The sequence below is a fragment of the Pinus tabuliformis genome, chromosome 7, assembly GCF_031772625.1.
Source record: "Pinus tabuliformis cultivar Carrire ecotype Pingquan chromosome 7, CPIR1, whole genome shotgun sequence".
NCBI lineage: Eukaryota > Viridiplantae > Streptophyta > Pinopsida > Pinales > Pinaceae > Pinus > Pinus tabuliformis.
Window position 1 is genome coordinate 1,560,741,950 of NC_142293.1, and position 18,476 is coordinate 1,560,760,425.

Below are 18,476 nucleotides of genomic sequence, written 5' to 3' on the forward strand. Positions count from 1 at the left end.
TTACTTAATTTGGAATTTTAATGTGGTAATTTTTTTTGTTGAAGGTAAATTTATGATCCAAACAAATTCACATATATGATAAAGGAATTATTAAAAGCACGACATAATTTACTGTCCATTCAAATACATAGCTATATTTTAATAAATAATCTTAGTCCATTGATAAGATTAAAAAGCTATATATAATTTAAAATGTGCCAACATTAGCTAAAAATATTTTTATTATTTTTTGAGAACGTGACATACTTACACATCGCGGTCACACTGGGTTGTAGAATGCACCTCTTGGTGCAACAAGGGATCAGATTACAAGTGAGAAGTCAATTGATGCACTTCGAAGCCATTTTTTTAATCTCATCTTCTTATTTAATATGAACTATTTCCTGATATGCTGTCTAATTATTTTAGGCTTGAAAACAATTTTTTGTTGAATCATATTTTTACTCCGAAATGTGTTTTCTTTATGACGTTGGCTGGGAAAACACTATTTAGCCCAGCCAATCCCCTCACTCTATTTTCGTCATTTTATTCCATCAAAATTTAACATGCTAGATTTCTCCTATTGTAGTATGACTGCCTCGCCTACTTTGGAAATAATTTGAGTTATCGGCATAGTAAAGTCCAGTACGAAAGCGAGAATGTTGCTTCTATTGAAGGAAAAGAACGATTTCATAGTCTAATTATGGCATCTCCATTCAAATCTCTTTCTCCTGCTCTGGACAGGCCCAAGACTGCCTTCACAAGCCCAGGAAATGGCAATGGCCTCTGAAAGAGATTCAATGTTAATGTGCATCCCAAGGCTCCTGCGAAGAATATTCGTGCCTCCACTTGGACTAATAGCCCTACAAAGTATCCTCAGAGAGCACCGTATTTATTCAAGGATTCATATTCTAGGCAATCGGAGGAGATCAAAGAGAACAATGGGATTGACAACATCCGACCTCATAAATCTGCAAGCCTAAGGTCGCCCACACCCAAAGGCATGAAATTCTTCATGGCCCCAATGTTTTCAGCTGCTTCCAAGGTTGTTGAACCCAGAAAGAGGATTTTTATGGAGGAAAATGAGACTATTGGGCATACAGCTTCTTCAACGCAATCACTGAGCAAAGTCCTGGTGGAATCGCCCTCAGTGTTGAAGCCCCAAAATTCGGCCCTATATGAGCTTATGGTGGAAGATAACCCCCATGTTAGAGCATGAAGAAGTTTCAGTGGATTGTATGGAGGTGGACAAGGTTCAATCCACGCCACAACCTAAAAGCAAAGCCTGCAAGGTTCTTTTTGAAGCTGGGGTTTTTTCCAATCCCAACAAGGAAAAGGAACCTAACCTTGAATTAAGTGAGGAAGGTGAGTCATTAGCTTTTTTGGCTCAGTTTCCTGATCCTGGCGACGAGCCCACAATCCTTCCACCCTATAATCCTATGATTAATTATCTATCTCCATGTCCTCAATTTCTTTGTTATCGTCCAGAAAGAGACCTAGAGTTGGACGTTTGGGGACTAGCTTGTGGGGACCATGGGTTTTTTGAATTTGGATCAGAAAGTGGAATTACCGATGTCACAGAGATTAAGAAATATAGTCTGTGGGAGACCAAATGGATTTGTAGGTTTATCCACTGATTGTAGATAAATCCATGAGGATGAAGAAAAAGAAATAGCATCAGTTGATAAATCTAAAGAAAATCCCTGCAACACTAGTGGTGTCGCCTTTCAACCCAGGTTGAAATTTTTTGAAAAAGAGTAGGCAATGTATGATGATGAAGATGAAGATGAGGAGGAGAAGCCTTCTGGATGGTTGAAAATGTCATTGTCGTTTGTGTTTGTTTTGATGTCTGCTTCAATTTATTTGTTGGGATCCGGAAGCCTCGATCTTCTGCCACCATTTCTGCAGAACAATACATTAGCTACTGGTGAGTTTGGTGCCTCGGTAGTGAATGTTGTTAAAGACGTAGAAGTATTTTGGAGACGTGATTCTATCAAAGATATGAAGCATTCTCTTTTATAGTATTCAAGGATAAAATTTGATGTTATTATAGAGAATGTTAAGTTATAGGTTGATTCATCCTTAACCAAGCTAAAGGCACTAACAAATTCTATGATGGAAAGAATCATGGAGAATGCCTTTGAGAATACCCATAGAAGTGGTATTGAAGGAATGGGTAATCATCATGGCTTGGAAACTATTGTAGAAAGGGACATCAAGGATCATAACCTTTCCTCCGATTAGACCTTACTGGAGAAGGGGAGTAGCACAGAGGCCACTCTGAAGTGATTTGATTAGTTTGTTGCCTCTTCAGTTCATAATGAACAGTCCACCCAAATAGTTAATGCAAGGGAGGGAGAGCATGCTCTAGAGGAGAATACTAAGCTTGAATTTGATCTTCACAGTGCATCTGAGAACCCATCATCCTCTAGAATGCAAGAAAAAGATAATAAAGTTAGAGCACATGAACATGGAGACTTCATGCCATTATCTTCTCCAGAAATCCTTCCTCGTTTAGACATACCTTTATCCTCCTACTCTGACATAGATGATGAAAATGATATATATCGTAGAGAAAAGGGTTTTGAGGAATCTATGTTCTCATGTTCTTCATATAGAATAGATATATTTGTTGCTTTTGAGGAATCTTTGCCTATGGTTCGTTCTGAAGAAGCAGGTAATATCAATGAACATGCCTCTAAAGTAGCAAACATTGATGAGATTCCTGAAACTATTGTCCTTCCTAACAATGACCAGAAGTTTGTATGAGTTGTCGGTGAAGATTCAGAAGTCAGTGAACCTTTCGATCCTTTGGTTTCACGGAGAAACTCAAAAGTAAAGTGAGAATCTGAGGCATTAGACATGGACAACCAAAAACTTGATAATGTGATTGTTGAAGATGAAAGTTACTGTGCTTCTCCTTCAAATGTAGATGGTGAGTACCTTGTGAAGGAATTTCAATTCATAGAGAGGACTGACTCTATGATTTCCCAAGTTGAAGAGAGAGAACTTAAAGAATCTCCTTCATCTGCTACAAAAGACTTCATTGGTGAGAAAGCTTCTGCCTCGTGCAACTATAGGTTTGTCAATTCTAGTAGCTACTACATTAGTTGTTATTTATTTTGTTTCTGCCTCTAGGAGAAATTCTAAGATCTCTAGTGAAGTTGGAGGGAAATCAGTTAAGGCAATGAAAGAACCAGGATACATTTACCACTCCCCGTATTCTAGGGTGCACTTTATATCATCCCGGTAAAAGAGGATAGAGAAGCGAGTAAATTCTAGGCTTTCTCCGCCGCATGTAGAATTACTTGTTGAGTATTTTCCAGCAAAGATGAGCAGCTCAGATATAAGTATAGTCAGTAGAGCAAGTGCATATGACACTATTTCTCGGACATATGAAAGGAGGTCAAGAATAGGAAACAACATTTCCTCTGCAACTGATCAAGAATGTGCAGTTACACCAGAGTTTCCCACAGACTCACCTTCTTATGAAAGCTTTACAACTTATGTGGGCATCATCCGAAAGGAGGGTAGTTGAGATGAGGAGCATAGTGTGGTCACCCCGGTGAGAAGATCTAGTAGAATCCTCAAGCAAGCAACATCTCCTCTATGATGTGAAGATGTAAAAAAAGAGGGTTTTTTATATCCCCTGGTTCACATGGCTCATCCTATCCAATGAGCAATATTTCTTTCATTGTTCTTGGGCCTCATTTTACATTTCAAAATGTAGTTACTACTTAAATGATGCATTCCTCATTGGAATGATGGCAACAAGGCAACAAGATTACATATGGGTTGTCTTAGTGCTCTGTGATTGAATGAATTAGTTACTTTGGATGTAACTAGTTTTGCTTTAAGGGAAAAAAAATGTCCAGTACGGAATGTGCAGTGGAAACAATACCCCATTCAACAATCTACCAAAGATCGTTGGCCCAATGGGGAAGATGCCATCATTGGTTACTTACGGCTCAATCTCATTGAACTTGCAGGTGTTGCTTCCTACCTTATACTATTTTTTCTTCGTTGAGAAGTTTACTACCACCTGGGCTTTATCGGCCTCACCTAGGTAGAGGAATTTTGTGTTGGTATTTAGCGTTTGAGGGGATTTTATAATTATGAGGATGAAACTCTATGATTCTGGTACTAGAGAGGGATATAACAGTTAGTTGTGCATTATCGCATCAATGAATCAAAATTAGTAGAGGGTCTTTTTGTAACTTATCTCTGGATGGATGTATTGCAAATGTTTGGCTATACTGAGATAGAAAGTTCTCATTTCTGGTTATTTTTGTACAATATTTTGTTTATTAAATCAGAAGGCATTTTGTCCTTACCAATTTATACAAGATTGATAATCGAGATTTTTTCATTGTGTTTACTATGGTTTTTGTCTTAGATCTTCTCCTTATAACCCTGTTAATGTTGTATGTCGTGTCTTCATACATTATTTATTTTTCATGAAAATAACTTCTCTTTTTGGTCTTGCTACAGACTTTATTTTTAATGAAAATAGCTTATATTTTTGTCTTTCTACATGACTCATTAACTCACACAGGCACTCTATTGTTAATGGGTTACCCAAGACCATCTATGCTTAAGAAATTTTCGTATATCTTTATAAAGTTCATACTCACTAGCTAGATCTTCAAATTATTACATTTTATACTTTATATGTAATAATTTCCTCTTAGCTTTCACTAAGGGAAAATAATAAAATTATTTAAACAAAAGTATCATCCCTATCCTTCACCAACCAATGAATCAAGTTCCACAATAAAAAAAAATCAATATATAAAATGATCATAGTCGACCTTCCCTATGATTCACTCATTTACATTCATAGCTAATAACGTAAGGGAAACAAACCCTAACCTTTTAGATTATTTTTCTATGTCGTTTTAAATTTAGTGCCAAAGAATTTATCACTCTACCATTGACACAACTTGCTTTCACATGCACACGCAAAATTGAGTAATCTCCGAGCAGGCACTTGTAAGATTCTCACCCACCAATTCATATTTAAGTTTTGTATAAAATTTATGTCTTTGGGATAAAATTTATTATCAAAATTGTGATGTTAGATTTCCTAATCCATCAAATAACCTACTAAAACAATTTAATATAGAGAATTTCTATTTCATGAATCTAACAAATTTGAAATTAATCTAATAAAAATAAGATGATTTGACTATATGGCACTACGACGGTTAAGTAGAACTATGTACATCGTTGATAAAAGAAAATTAAATGTGGTGTTAAAATCAATAGTTTTTTTTACGGCCATGCAAGGATTGCAATGTTAAACATATATTTTAAGAAAGGTACGATACATGCATTTTATTAAATCGAAATTTTATATCAAGGTGTTGTGGTGTAGTTGTTTATGACGTCAATCTTCTTATTACACCAGCACACTAATAATTTAGTGAAATATTATACTAGCGCATTAATAATTTAGTGAAATATTAAAATTATTTTATTTACCAATTTTAATTAGAAATATTATAAAATTTTAAGTATATGATATTTTTTCAAATAACAATTTTTTTTTTGGAAAATATATATATATATATATATATATATATAAAATTTACAGAGAGTATTTCAATTTTTAAATATATGATAATATTAAAAATATGTGGAATCATGTTGATGCTTGGATGAGTTATGTTGGATTTTGAGTTAATCTCATGAACACAGAGTTATCCTGTTGATGTTGGCGTGCTCGTCAAATTTATAACTTGAAGGGCTTTCCCTTCTAACTTGGCAAGATTAATCTTAATTAAGATATCTTTCATTAATGAAGGCTTTTTAAATGGTTCCACTCCAAACTTTTATTTAGAGATCAGGGTAATACAAGCGATAAACAATATAGTGAGAGTAGCCAGGCATGGAAAACTCAGGTATGTGGATAATTGGAATATTTTTATACTTACTAACTAATAAGGCCAATTATACCTCTTAGAAGATTTTGATGAAGAAAACCAGAAGAATGATATAGTCTAACAAGAAGCTGATGATGGACAGAAGGTGATAGTATAATCGGCATGGGTGCAATTGACAAGGCTAGAGGCCCCTAATGGTGGACAAAAGGTGATGGTATAATCGACATGGCTGCAGTTGACAAGGCTAGGGCATCATCATCGTCGATCACATAGATATAATCAAGCGTCTCTCGCGTTCTCGAATCCTGGAAAGTAATATAACAATCAATACACGATCATGAGATACATGAGATGGAAAAGAAGCAGTGGGCTAATAAATTTATATATTACTATGTGCTTTAGGGTCAGATTCCAATTCCATGCCGACTGAGAAGCTATCAGCGAATGTATAAATGTGGCCATTGAATTGGGTATTGAGTTGGTTCACTATAGTCCTTAACTATGAGTTAAACAAGATTGAGGCATCGCATTGTAGAGTGGGATCACACTCGCCATTTCAACTTCTCGTGACCTGCTCTGCAGGAGAACATCCCATAGGCCCCACACCTGTCACCATAATCCTCCACACTCCCAACTAGTGCAGTGTCTGCGTCTAAACTTCCCAATTAGATAACACTCATAAAATACCTTCGAATTTTTCAAAAGTGTTGTTTTCTTTTTAAATGTTCATAACTGTCTAAAAAATAAAACTATTACCAATCGAAAATTTATCTGCTATATAAACACAACACCGCTTAAAACACACATATAATTAACAATTAACACCCATTGCTTCTTATATTCGAAAATGATAAATTGAGTGTAAGCGGGCAAAAAGTACTCACAAAATCTCACCTAATTGTTTCCTCTGCGAGTGATAATCATTGGACTTCTCGCAACCAGCCTGTCGATTGCAGGACGTCCAATTCTCGCCACAACTTGTGTATGATATTTTCTTAATTATGCAAGAGGTTGCGGCATTCTAATAATATGTACCTGGATACAATATTAGACCCATCTAAATCAATACTTTTCCATTCTCATGTTGGGGATCAAATGAATGAAAATTATAGATATAATCCAATCATACACAGTGTGCGGCAAGCGACTTGTGAACTCGTTTTCTTTAATTATAGTTAAAAACTAATTTATTTTAGCTTAAATTTAGTTTAAGCTTAAGTAATTAATTTTGATTTAGTAAAGTTGATTTCTGATTTTATTATTTAATATAGCTTTAACTTTTGTTTGAATGATAATATTAACATATAAATTTGAATTTTATCTATTTGGCTTATAATTTGAGCTATTTTAAATTAATTGTTCTACTTTAAGTTATTTTAAATTAAAATTATTTTTAGTTCATTACTTTAATTTAATTAATTTTTTATTTTATATTAATTTTTATTTTTATTTTTAATTTATTTTTCAACTTTTTATTTAGATTTAGTTTAATATTTTGTTTTTAAAAATTGTTGATTGTTTGAATTGTTAGTGGATATATATATTTTTTTAATTTTTATTTTTAGCTTTTTTTCAATTTTTTATTTACATTTAATTTAATATTTTGTTTAAGAAATTGTTGATTGTTTAGATCGTATGTGGATGTAGAAAATTTTGAAACACAAAAATCATGATAGAATAAACTGAAAAAACTTAAAAAAATTATAAAATAGCATAAATACAAAGCTCCATAAATTCCATTTTTCTTTTTTCGCAAAAATAAACATTTTATATGTTCGCTTGTACGTTTTGATAAACATAAAATCAAAGCTGTCAGATTTATGATGATGTGTTGTACGTTTTCATTCACAACACTAACTCTCTACATACACTGCCGCTCAAATCAAGTCGCGAATTTCAAAACCGTTAAAGAAATACTAATATTTCGTGATGACAGCTAGATAAGTGTGTTATTTCTTTCAATTGTATTATTTCTTTCGATTAAAGTCCTTCAACGAGTGTCATTATTTGACTTGTTATATTCGGGGTTATCCATCAGGACTACATTTCCTCAATGAAAATTAACATATATAGTAATGTTCACATATATACTAATATTTTAGAAAATTTGGTAAGAAATTTGACATATATAATAGGGATTAAATCCATACCACTCACTTTAAATTTTAAAAAGCTATTGTAAAAGTAAACCAACTTATTCAACATACTTATTAATAATTAAATTTAAAATTTAAAAATCCAATATGAAGTCGCCTTTGTTGTAGATGTTTCATGGTTAATCTTTCATTGCTGATGGTATTCGTTATACTAGTCACATCACTTGACAATATATCTCACCAAACGCAGGTTTCGGCGTCTCCTCCATCTAGAAAGATCTTTGCCTCTGCAACGCACTGCATCCTGCTCTGCTCATCTTCGATTGCGTGCTCGCTTCATAGCCTTTCATTGATTCTCCACAGCTTTGTTTTCATGGCACCTCTGCAAATGAAAATCACCAGAAAGCCGGCTATCCTTGTTGCTCCTCTCCTGCCTACTCCCAAAGGGTTGCTATACCTTTCCAATCTAGATGATCAACCGTCTCTCAGATTTCATATTCCCGTCCTTCAATTCTATCGGTTCGATCCGTCGAAAAAAGGTGAGGATCCCGCCAAAGTTATCAGAGAGGGGCTGGCGAAGGTTTTGGTGTTTTACTATCCTTTAGCCGGAAGATTGAGAGAAGCGCCTTTCGGTAAGCTCCTCGTGGACTGCACCAGCGAAGGCGTGCTGTTTGTGGAAGCTGATGCCGACGTTTCCATGGAGGAATTCGGAGACCTGCACCCACCTTTCCCCTGCTTGGATGATCTGCTGCATGACGTGCCGGGCTCGGAAACTATTACCAATTCTCCCCTCCTCCTCATTCAGGTTAATTGATAACTCATTCAGGTCGAAATTATGTTTTTTTAACGTGTTGCTTATCACGATATTTCAGGTAACGCGGTTGAGATGCGGATGCGAGGCCTTCGGTTCGTCCAGTCTGGGAAAAATAATTTTGTATTTTTGTATTTTAAACTGTATATAAAATATACATAGTAACAAGGGGCTTACCATAGGAAAAATCAAATCTTTTTCTTTTAATTTAAAATTAAAATTAGATTATTATTAATAAATTATTTAGGAGATATAAAACTCAAGGTAGAAAATAATACTATAACAATTTATAGTCTATAATCCAAACACATTTCATCAATAGAAAATAACAAGATAGAAAAAAATACAACTAACAAAAAGAATAGAGACTAGTGGAAGATGATTTTTGCTCGAGAGTAATACCTAGAGTTACCTCCTCCATTGTTGATGTTTGCAATGGAGATTCTTAAATTTTAAATAGGATTTTTACAATGTCATAGGCTAATACCATGGCTTATTAATACTAATACCCCAAAAAACCCATAACTCACTTGTTTATATGTCATTTTTTAATTAATCAATTTAATTAAAAGGGAAAAAAATAACACATAATTATTTTGGAGATAAATCTCAAGATTTGATTTGTGTATATTGTTATCAATATTCTAGAATATTCCTTGGAGGTTAAGTCCTTCCACCTAACACAACCATATAAATTAAGCGGTTGGTAAATTCCCATAGACATTAATCTATAATAGGTAACAAAAAACTTATTACATGACACATCTGACATTGCTAAAATTAAAAAATCATAAAACTAATTAAATTATAACTTTATTATTATACAACTTCAGTGGCCTAATGGTTAAGAGCATGTGTTTCCTAGTAAGAGGTCACAACCAGAGGGGGGTAGAGTATGTATGCCTTCGAAGACTTTAGCAGTTAAGAGAGGTTCATCCCTTGTCCCACAAACAAGGGACTCTCATACAACAATTTGGTCTCTGGACGTGACATTACAATCAAATATATTATTACTAACAATTACACTAGATGTTGCAAATGAAACACCGTAAGGAATAAATTCAAGAAGAATAACATGAGCTTGAACACCTACTAATTCTACACCTTAAATGCCCATGATGTTGCAAGAATGAAACCTTGAAGCACTTGTTTTAGTTTTGAAAATATGCTGATTTTAAAGTTAGCCCCTCCATGCTCTCATCTAATATTCCGTCAAATATTTCTGTATTGGGAGATTCTCTCCCTCGGGCCATATATTTTCACACAACACAACACTAGATTAGAATTGGTATCTTATATCTTTGGAACACAACAAACATATGTGTATCAAGTGATTTTTAACATATCGTTGATGTACTTAACTAGAAGGGTCTCTCATTTGTGCACATTTGAGTTTGCATATCCAAGCAAAAATGTGGAGAGGAGGATGGAAATAATCCACTTACATGAGTTAATGGACTACTAGATAATGCACAATAAACAAAGTGTCACCTCAAGGATATTCTCTAGCACACTACACACTCTCAACCTTCAAGCAACAACATTAACATAAGGAAGTCAAGTTGTAAGAGAGTGTCAAGAGAAGAAAAGGCATTGAACCGCAACAAGAACCCTAAAGTGGTCTCTCACTTCGACAAATTTCCTACTATTGCTCTGTCCATCATGATGAAACCACACATGACAATTATGGATAGCTGATACTAAGCCCACAACTGAAGGTTTGGGGCCTCCTCCCAAGGATGAAGACTCTCCTCCTTGAATGGGTTCAATTCTTGTAACATCATGGTCTATCTACTGAGTTTGACCATCTGCATCAGTTAATAATATATGACTCTTATTCATTGGGATTGTTATATTTCTGCTTATTAACCTTGCGAAAACCCCGTTGTGTTTCTAATCTAAGAGAAAGTGGAGTCACATCCAGTATAAGAAGTTCCCTTACATTAGCTTGCAAAATTCCACTTTGGATGGCAACACCCATTGTTATAGCCTCATCTGGATTAACACATTTACTTGGCATATTTCCAAAAATATGAACAACAATCTCTTGAACCCTTGGCACCCGGTACATTCCTCCCATAAGAATAACTTCATCCAATTCCAATGGCGTAATCCCTGCTTTTTTTTACAACTCTTGGAAGGGATTCTTGTTCTCTTGATTAAGTGATTTGCTAAGATTTCAAACTTCAAATGAGTTAATGTAACATTCAAATGCTCTATACTAGATGCATCTTCCATGATAAATGGTAGATTAATCTATCTAAGAAGAATATGACAACTCCACCTTCGGTTTCTCTGCAGCCTCTTGAAGCCTTTGTAAGGCTAGCTTATCCTAGAATAAGTAATTTTTTGTCTTTTTGAACTCAACAACTAAATACTCAAGGAGAGCATGATCAAAATCCTCACTTGCCAAAAAAGTATCACCATTTGTGGCCTTGACTTGCAAAAAAAAGCTAACAAGGTTACAATAGTTTGTGTGAAAAAGCAGAGAAGGAGAAGAAATAAATAATCAATGTAAAATAACCTAACATCTCAAGGGAAGGAACATGCCTCGAATACACCATTGGATATTTCAAGCATTGTTACATCGAAAGTACCCCCACTAAGATTAAACATAGCAACTAGGCCCTCCTTCTCATTCATGCCATAAGAAAGGGTTGTTAGAGTAGGCTTATTGCTAATTCTTTTTACATCCAATCTTGTAATTTTGCCAACATATTTCGTTGCTTAGCACTAAGCATCACTAAAATAGAGAGGCATAATAATGACTGCATTCTAGACAATATTTCCAAGGTAACCCTCGATAATTTTTTTTCCTAGGTCAAGAAAAACTAGGTGTATAGATAAATGTAGACTAATGCACAATGCAAAATTGAAGAGATACGGTGAAAACAAATGGAAAGAATAGAACACACATGTCTTCTATGTGATGAACAATCCTTTTCATAAAATAGTTATCTAGTTATTTGACTATTGTGCACTTATTGCCTTTGCGTTGAAACTATATGATGCACTATATGATCTCTGTGATGATCCATACTATTGTACTTATGCTTTTCCATATGAATGTTTCGCTACCTCACTTTCTGATCACAGGCCACCCACAACCATACTTAGACTTTTCAATGTTCATGGCTGCTACGTACATCAAAATTCCTACTCAAAAGATTATTCGGTAAATAAATCCCAACATTTGTATATATGTGATGCTATAGAATAAGCTATCAAGATTAGCATGTATCTTGCTAAATAGTACAAATGCCTTTGCCCAACAGGGAAAAAACAATTCAATCATGATTATTACTCTGTCTTAATATTGATAATATGTTACAATCATTCACATGATATGTACAAATGCCCATCCGATACAAAACAAAATCCTAATGTCTAATACCAGTACCAAAATAGATAGTAGCTTAACATTCACATGATACATGCAAATATCGCATTCCATACTCCATCTTAGTATCAATCATTATTTACGATCAAATGTAGTTTGAACACTTTGTAAAGTTAAAAAAGCAAATCCATTGTTGCCCTACCAGTAGCTTACAGGTAGTTAGAACATTTTTGGGATGTACCTATTGCATCCATGAGGAATAAAGATGAACCAAAAAGTGGAAGTTAGCAACTCCATAATAACATATAATTAATGCTTTACTATGACCCAATTTAGATACATATAAAGATTTGTCGTGTCCAATTCTAGTCATCTATCCCTAAAACTTTGTTGAATGTTACAATGATCTTTGTCAATCAATGACATGAACCAATTTCATTACAATATCATGGGTAGCATACCTCAGAACCAAAATCACATGTAGAACACATAGAGCATAACTAAAACACATGTTCTTGTGGATGTAAGGGAATGGCATAAAACCCATAGGTTCCCTAAAAATTTCCACTATAGTCTTCTTAAATTGAAGAGAAAAACCCCAACAAAGGAACCAAATTGAAAACTCAAAGCAACATTTTTGAAGCAACCACCCATTGAAGAAGCAGATTATTACATCATTGTGCATTAGTTAGAAAGTTGATGAAATAATGTTTTGTTCAGTGATTCAACAATGGCCCATTAAATTTGACATCCTTAGTAGATTTCATCAGCACAACAAGTCACCCATCATTGAATTGGATTCATATCAATTAAGTCATATCACAAAAACGTAGTTTTGATTCAATATCTTCATATTAGTCAAGTCATGTTAGTATGAACTAATTTTTATTGGATGGTTTAAATTGATAACAAATTTAACTAACCATTTGGAATTTACATAAAAGAGAATCTCCACAAACAAATACAATGAAGAATTCAAGCACTCTTTCAGGGTAGATCCACTCATTTGATAAAAAAACATGGATAATACACACGAATTTCAATTATAAGCCATGTTTAACAAGTGAAACTAAACAGTTAGTTTCCCAGAAAAATGGAAGTCGTAATCTGTATTAAGGTTACAATTCTATATAGGCAGTACTACCCATTTGGAGAATGTGTCAAACATTAGCCAGTACAATAAATATATCTTCCAATTACAGACATCACATATATATCAATTCATGTATCCTCTAAAATATACAAAGTTGACACCACATCAAAATTTCCTTCTCATTCCTGACTGAATATAATCATTCTACTCCATATGTTCAAAACAATACAAAATTATCCAATCCACTGGGTTGCGATAGCCTATGCTTAGCCTATAGCGCATGAAAAACATAAACACAAAGCTTCACTAGAGAAGCAAAATAAGTTGTCTGAATTTCATATCTAGGAAGTGGTACTATAAATAAATATGTCGAATAAGCTCCCAATGGTTTTATTAGTACATGTGACGATTAAGTTTAAATCACATTTTGGATAACTTGCTAAAATTCCTCAGGGTTCCAAAATCATTTGTAAGTACACCATCACAACGAGCAACTGATTCAGATAATGAGTATTACAATCAATCTAATGTTCTGGAAAAAGGATTGGCTTTTACAATCTTTGATATCCAAGAGGAATGGATGAGATTGAGTTACTAAAAGCACCTTGCCAATTTTATTGGATGCTCATTCTTGAGGATAGTGACAAGATCCATAGCCTGAACCAAAACAACACATGATTTAACCAGTCATGTCCTCATTTTAATAGTTTATATTCAAAATTTTAGTGACCTACACACTAGTATCTTCATGGCGATTTTGGTTTAAAAATTTGAACTATACATTATGAGGGTGATTATAATGCATAAACTGGAATATAGAAGAATACTTCCATGTCCAATTCCCAATATATGGAAATTTAATGTATGGAATCATATTAAGTATGAGGCACAAAAAGAAATAATGCATCATACTTTTCAAGTAGCCAAAAAAAAGGAAAAATTAAAGGAAGACATTCCCTAGAAGATAAAATGAGTGGAATAATCCTTACCTGGATCGGTAAATGTGACCATACTGGTGCATTTGAAATCAAAATTCTAGTAGTTTCTACTGTGAATCTGATAGGAACTATTCATTGTATATGAAGCACGGGCATGAACAATATTTGGATTATAGTAAGGTCCACCTTGACAAATTAAAGCACGATTTTCACTACCCATCCCACAAGAAAAATCAAAAGACTCTTGAAGAACAGACGGATCAGAACTTGGTTTGGCAATGCAATAAAAAACACTGCCAAGGCCTCCCCTTGAACCTTTTGATGGTCTTGAGAATAAATAAATCATGTTAGGTGGTGGGCTTGCAGGAGGAAAACATGGTGGAGGAGGAGATGCACACCAACCGCAACTCAAATCTACATCATATAATTTTGAACCATCCGGGTTTAGCAGCCCAAATTTCCTCTCAGTGGTTGGCCCTAGTTTATGGTTCTCATTAAAAAGTGCAAAAATAAAGGTATCTATGACTCTATAGGCCTCATTGGAGTTCTTCATTGGAAGTAACATGTTTGATGACTCTGGTGCTATAATTTCTAGCATTCTTAGGATTCAATCCTATATCATCTGGGTCTCCTTTGGAAGGCCAACTAGTCTCAGAGATAGTTACAGGGATAGTGTCATTGTGAACCAAAGCAACCATAACGGAGTAAATGGAATGAATTTGAGCATCTAGCATATTGTTATAGGTGAACCCTTTTGGATCTGAAACCCCTAAAGACTACCCAAACATCACATAGTCCATTGAAACTTCTTTGGGATTGTCTTTGTTTACAAAATAAGGATATGAATTCAACATGAATAGAACACCTATATCATCCAAGAATTGGAGGGGAGGATTCATAATTGATAGCAAACTAGTAGCAAATGTGGAGGCCGAAGGAGGAAAGGAACTTGAAAGGATAGCCATATGGTGTGGAGTAGATACCTTAATATTGTCATCCAAGCGTAAAGAAACCAAACTAGAATGAATGTTCTGTATTGCAAGCACTAGTTCAGAGTCTAATGACCCATAACTATTTGTAAGGACCTCATTCCCTATGGTTATCATAAATATTAGGGTTGAAGGGTAATAAGGAGAAATCCTCTAAGCCACCCAAGCTTAGCTTGTAGTTGGACTTTCACTTATCCTATGGACTTTCTCATTCTCAAGACCCACAACAACTGCAATGCCTGTGTTGGAAAATGCTTACAGTATAGAGGAATATGAGTTGTAGATCTTGATTCTATTGACAATGATGTTTCCAAGCATCTTGGCTACCTGCTTCGGTGATGGAAATATATTCCTTTTTGTTCCATAGTTTACACCAATTCCAGTGTTTGGTTGTGATGATTCCTTCGACTCATTTTCCCCTGCAATGTGAAATACCCAAAAACATACAACCATAACCCACATTAACCCAATTTTTGGCCTTAATGGATGCAGGAACCCTTCAAATTTCAAAAACCCACATTAACACAACATGCAGCCACTGATGCTTCAAAACACAAAGTCTGTATATATATTCAATGGATAATGAAGTTCTTAGATCGATTTATTACCTGTTGAAATCAAAAGAATCGAAATATAAACAACAACTAGTAGAGTTTTATATGAATGCAGTCTTTGACAATCCATCTTGAACAAAGATACAATGGTGATACCTTCAATGCACCTTTAGACTACTACCCTATTGGCTTAGAATGATCCATTCTTGATATATTTGTACATTACACCATACCAACTTCTTTTTCTGAAATTTGCTTTTAAATCCGATACCAAGATATTGTCTAATCCACCCCATATTATTACAAATATTCTAAAACCTTTAATAAAAATTAAATCCCTACCAAAAAAACTCTATTATAAAATTAAAAACAATCGTATGAATAAAATTATTAATAATTAAATTACAATTTTAAAAACCCAGTTCCAAAATAATAAACATATGAGACCACGTTGTACTGGTCACATCACCTGAGAAAAGGCTGCGTCGTCTTCCCCATCTCGAAACAAGTCTGCAACGCACTACATCCTGCTCTGCTGATCTTCGAATGCGTGCTTGCGTAATAGTTTTTCATTGATTAGCGATACCTTTGTTTTCATGGTTGCTCTGAATATGAAGGTCACCAGAAAGCCATCTGTCCTCGTCGTTCCTTCCCTGCCTACTCCGAAAGTGTTGCTATACCTTTCCAATATAGATGATCAACTGTCTTTCAGATTTCATATTCCCGTCGTCCAATTCTATCGCTTCAATCCGTCGAAAAAAAGTGAGGATACCGCCAAAGTTATCAGAGAAGCGCTGGTGAAGGTTTTGGAGAAGCGCCCTTCGATAAGCTCCTCGTGAACTGCACCAGCGAAGGCGTGTTGTTTGTAGAAGCTGATGCCGATGTTTCCATGGAAGAATTCAGAGACCTGCACCCGCCCTCCCCTACTTGGCTGATCTGCTGCATGATGTGCCGGGCTCAGAAACTATTACCAATTCTCCCCTCCTTCACTCATGCTTTGATGAACTCAATTCATGTTCATTATGTAACGCGGTTGAGATGCGGAGGGTTCATTTTCGCCCTTCGTTTGAATCACACCATGAGCGACGCGCTTGGCCTCGTTTAGTTCTTGAAAGCTCTCGGCGAAATGGCGAGGGAAGCTGCGAGGCCTTCGGTTCATCCAGTCTGGGAAAGAGAAATCCTCTGACCCCGGACGAATCCCACAGTTAAATTCCCCCACTACGAATATGATCAAATCGAATACAAAGACGGGCAGATGGCAAACGTGAAGGAGATGAGGCAAAGTTCATTCTTATGTGGGGCCGAAGGAGATCGAGTCGCTGAAGAGACAAGCAGCAGGATTGATAAAAATATTTTTTTTTGTTATCAATCCTACACAGCTTTAATCTATATATCTATAAAAGCATACAATGTTTGTCTCACTCAGTAATCTTATTTGTAAATATAAAGTGATTAGATATCACAATGTAATTAAAATATCTATAAACCATTGCAACTAAACTATTGATTAAAAAAATATTAGCTAATATGTTATTTAAAAAAATATTAGCTAATATGCTATTTAATTATGTTAGGGCTATGTGGTATCTGAAGACAAGTAACTTTTAACGGCTTACATACCTGAAGTTTGGCTACTAAAACTGAATGCAATTTGACCTCAAAATAGGAAAGAAAAATATGACTTACAAATGGTTTAATGACAGGTAGTTTAAATTTTCTTTGGAAACAAAAATATGACTTACAAATAGTTTAATGAGAAGGTGACATTTTTATTAGAAAATAGTGGAAATTTTTATTAGAAAATAGTGGAAATGTGAGTATAATTTTGATAAAATTAGTAGAAATTTTTGGAAATTTAAGTTATAATTGTTAAGTTTTAGAATTTTAGATTTTTTAGGAATTTTTGATAATGTTAAATTCATTTTGACCATTAAAAAATAATTCAAACACTTCCAAAATCGATTTTTTTGAAAAACAAATAAGTAAATTTCAATCAAATATAACCCGCTGAGCAACCCACTGAACACAATTGTTGCTTCAATAACAACACCATTTAATAATAAAAAGTTACGTTAATAATTATGAGAGAAAGGTCCAAGTTCAAATCTCATTCATCCAAATAAAATTAACTAATTCAGAGAAAAGTCCAAGTTCAAATCTCATTCATCCAAATGAAATTAACTAATTCAGATAAAGGTCCAATGTCCAAGTTCAAATCTCATTCATCCAAATAAAATTAACTTTTGTTTTTAAGAAACATTAAGTAGTAGAAATAATTCAAAGTGCAAATAAATTCTCAATATAAAAAAGATCAAGAAGAAGCTAAGCCCCTAAACACTAGAAGGTTCACAGAGCATAAATTTTTTATAAGCCGTGTATACATGAACATTAACCTACATAACACTGAGAATTAATTGTCAAACAATATTTTAATCTTGAAAACTTAAATGAGTAAAATTAAATAGTGAATAGAGACACCTAACAATCAAGATTTAAGCTTAGACTTATATTTCATCTCAACGGAAATCAAAAGTAAAATATCAGAGTTAACTATGAACTCATAGAAGATTTTGATTTTGCCCAAAATACGTGTAAGGTATAAGACACATAACAAATGATGATCGGTAAAGTAAATTAACCAGAAAACTAATATTGAGAATCAAATTCATACATTAATATATTATTTTAAAACCAAGTTACATACATAATGAATATGAATATGAAAACACATATCTCTCTCCAATACCAAGTAAAATCATATATTACATTAACCATAGAATATGATTAATTT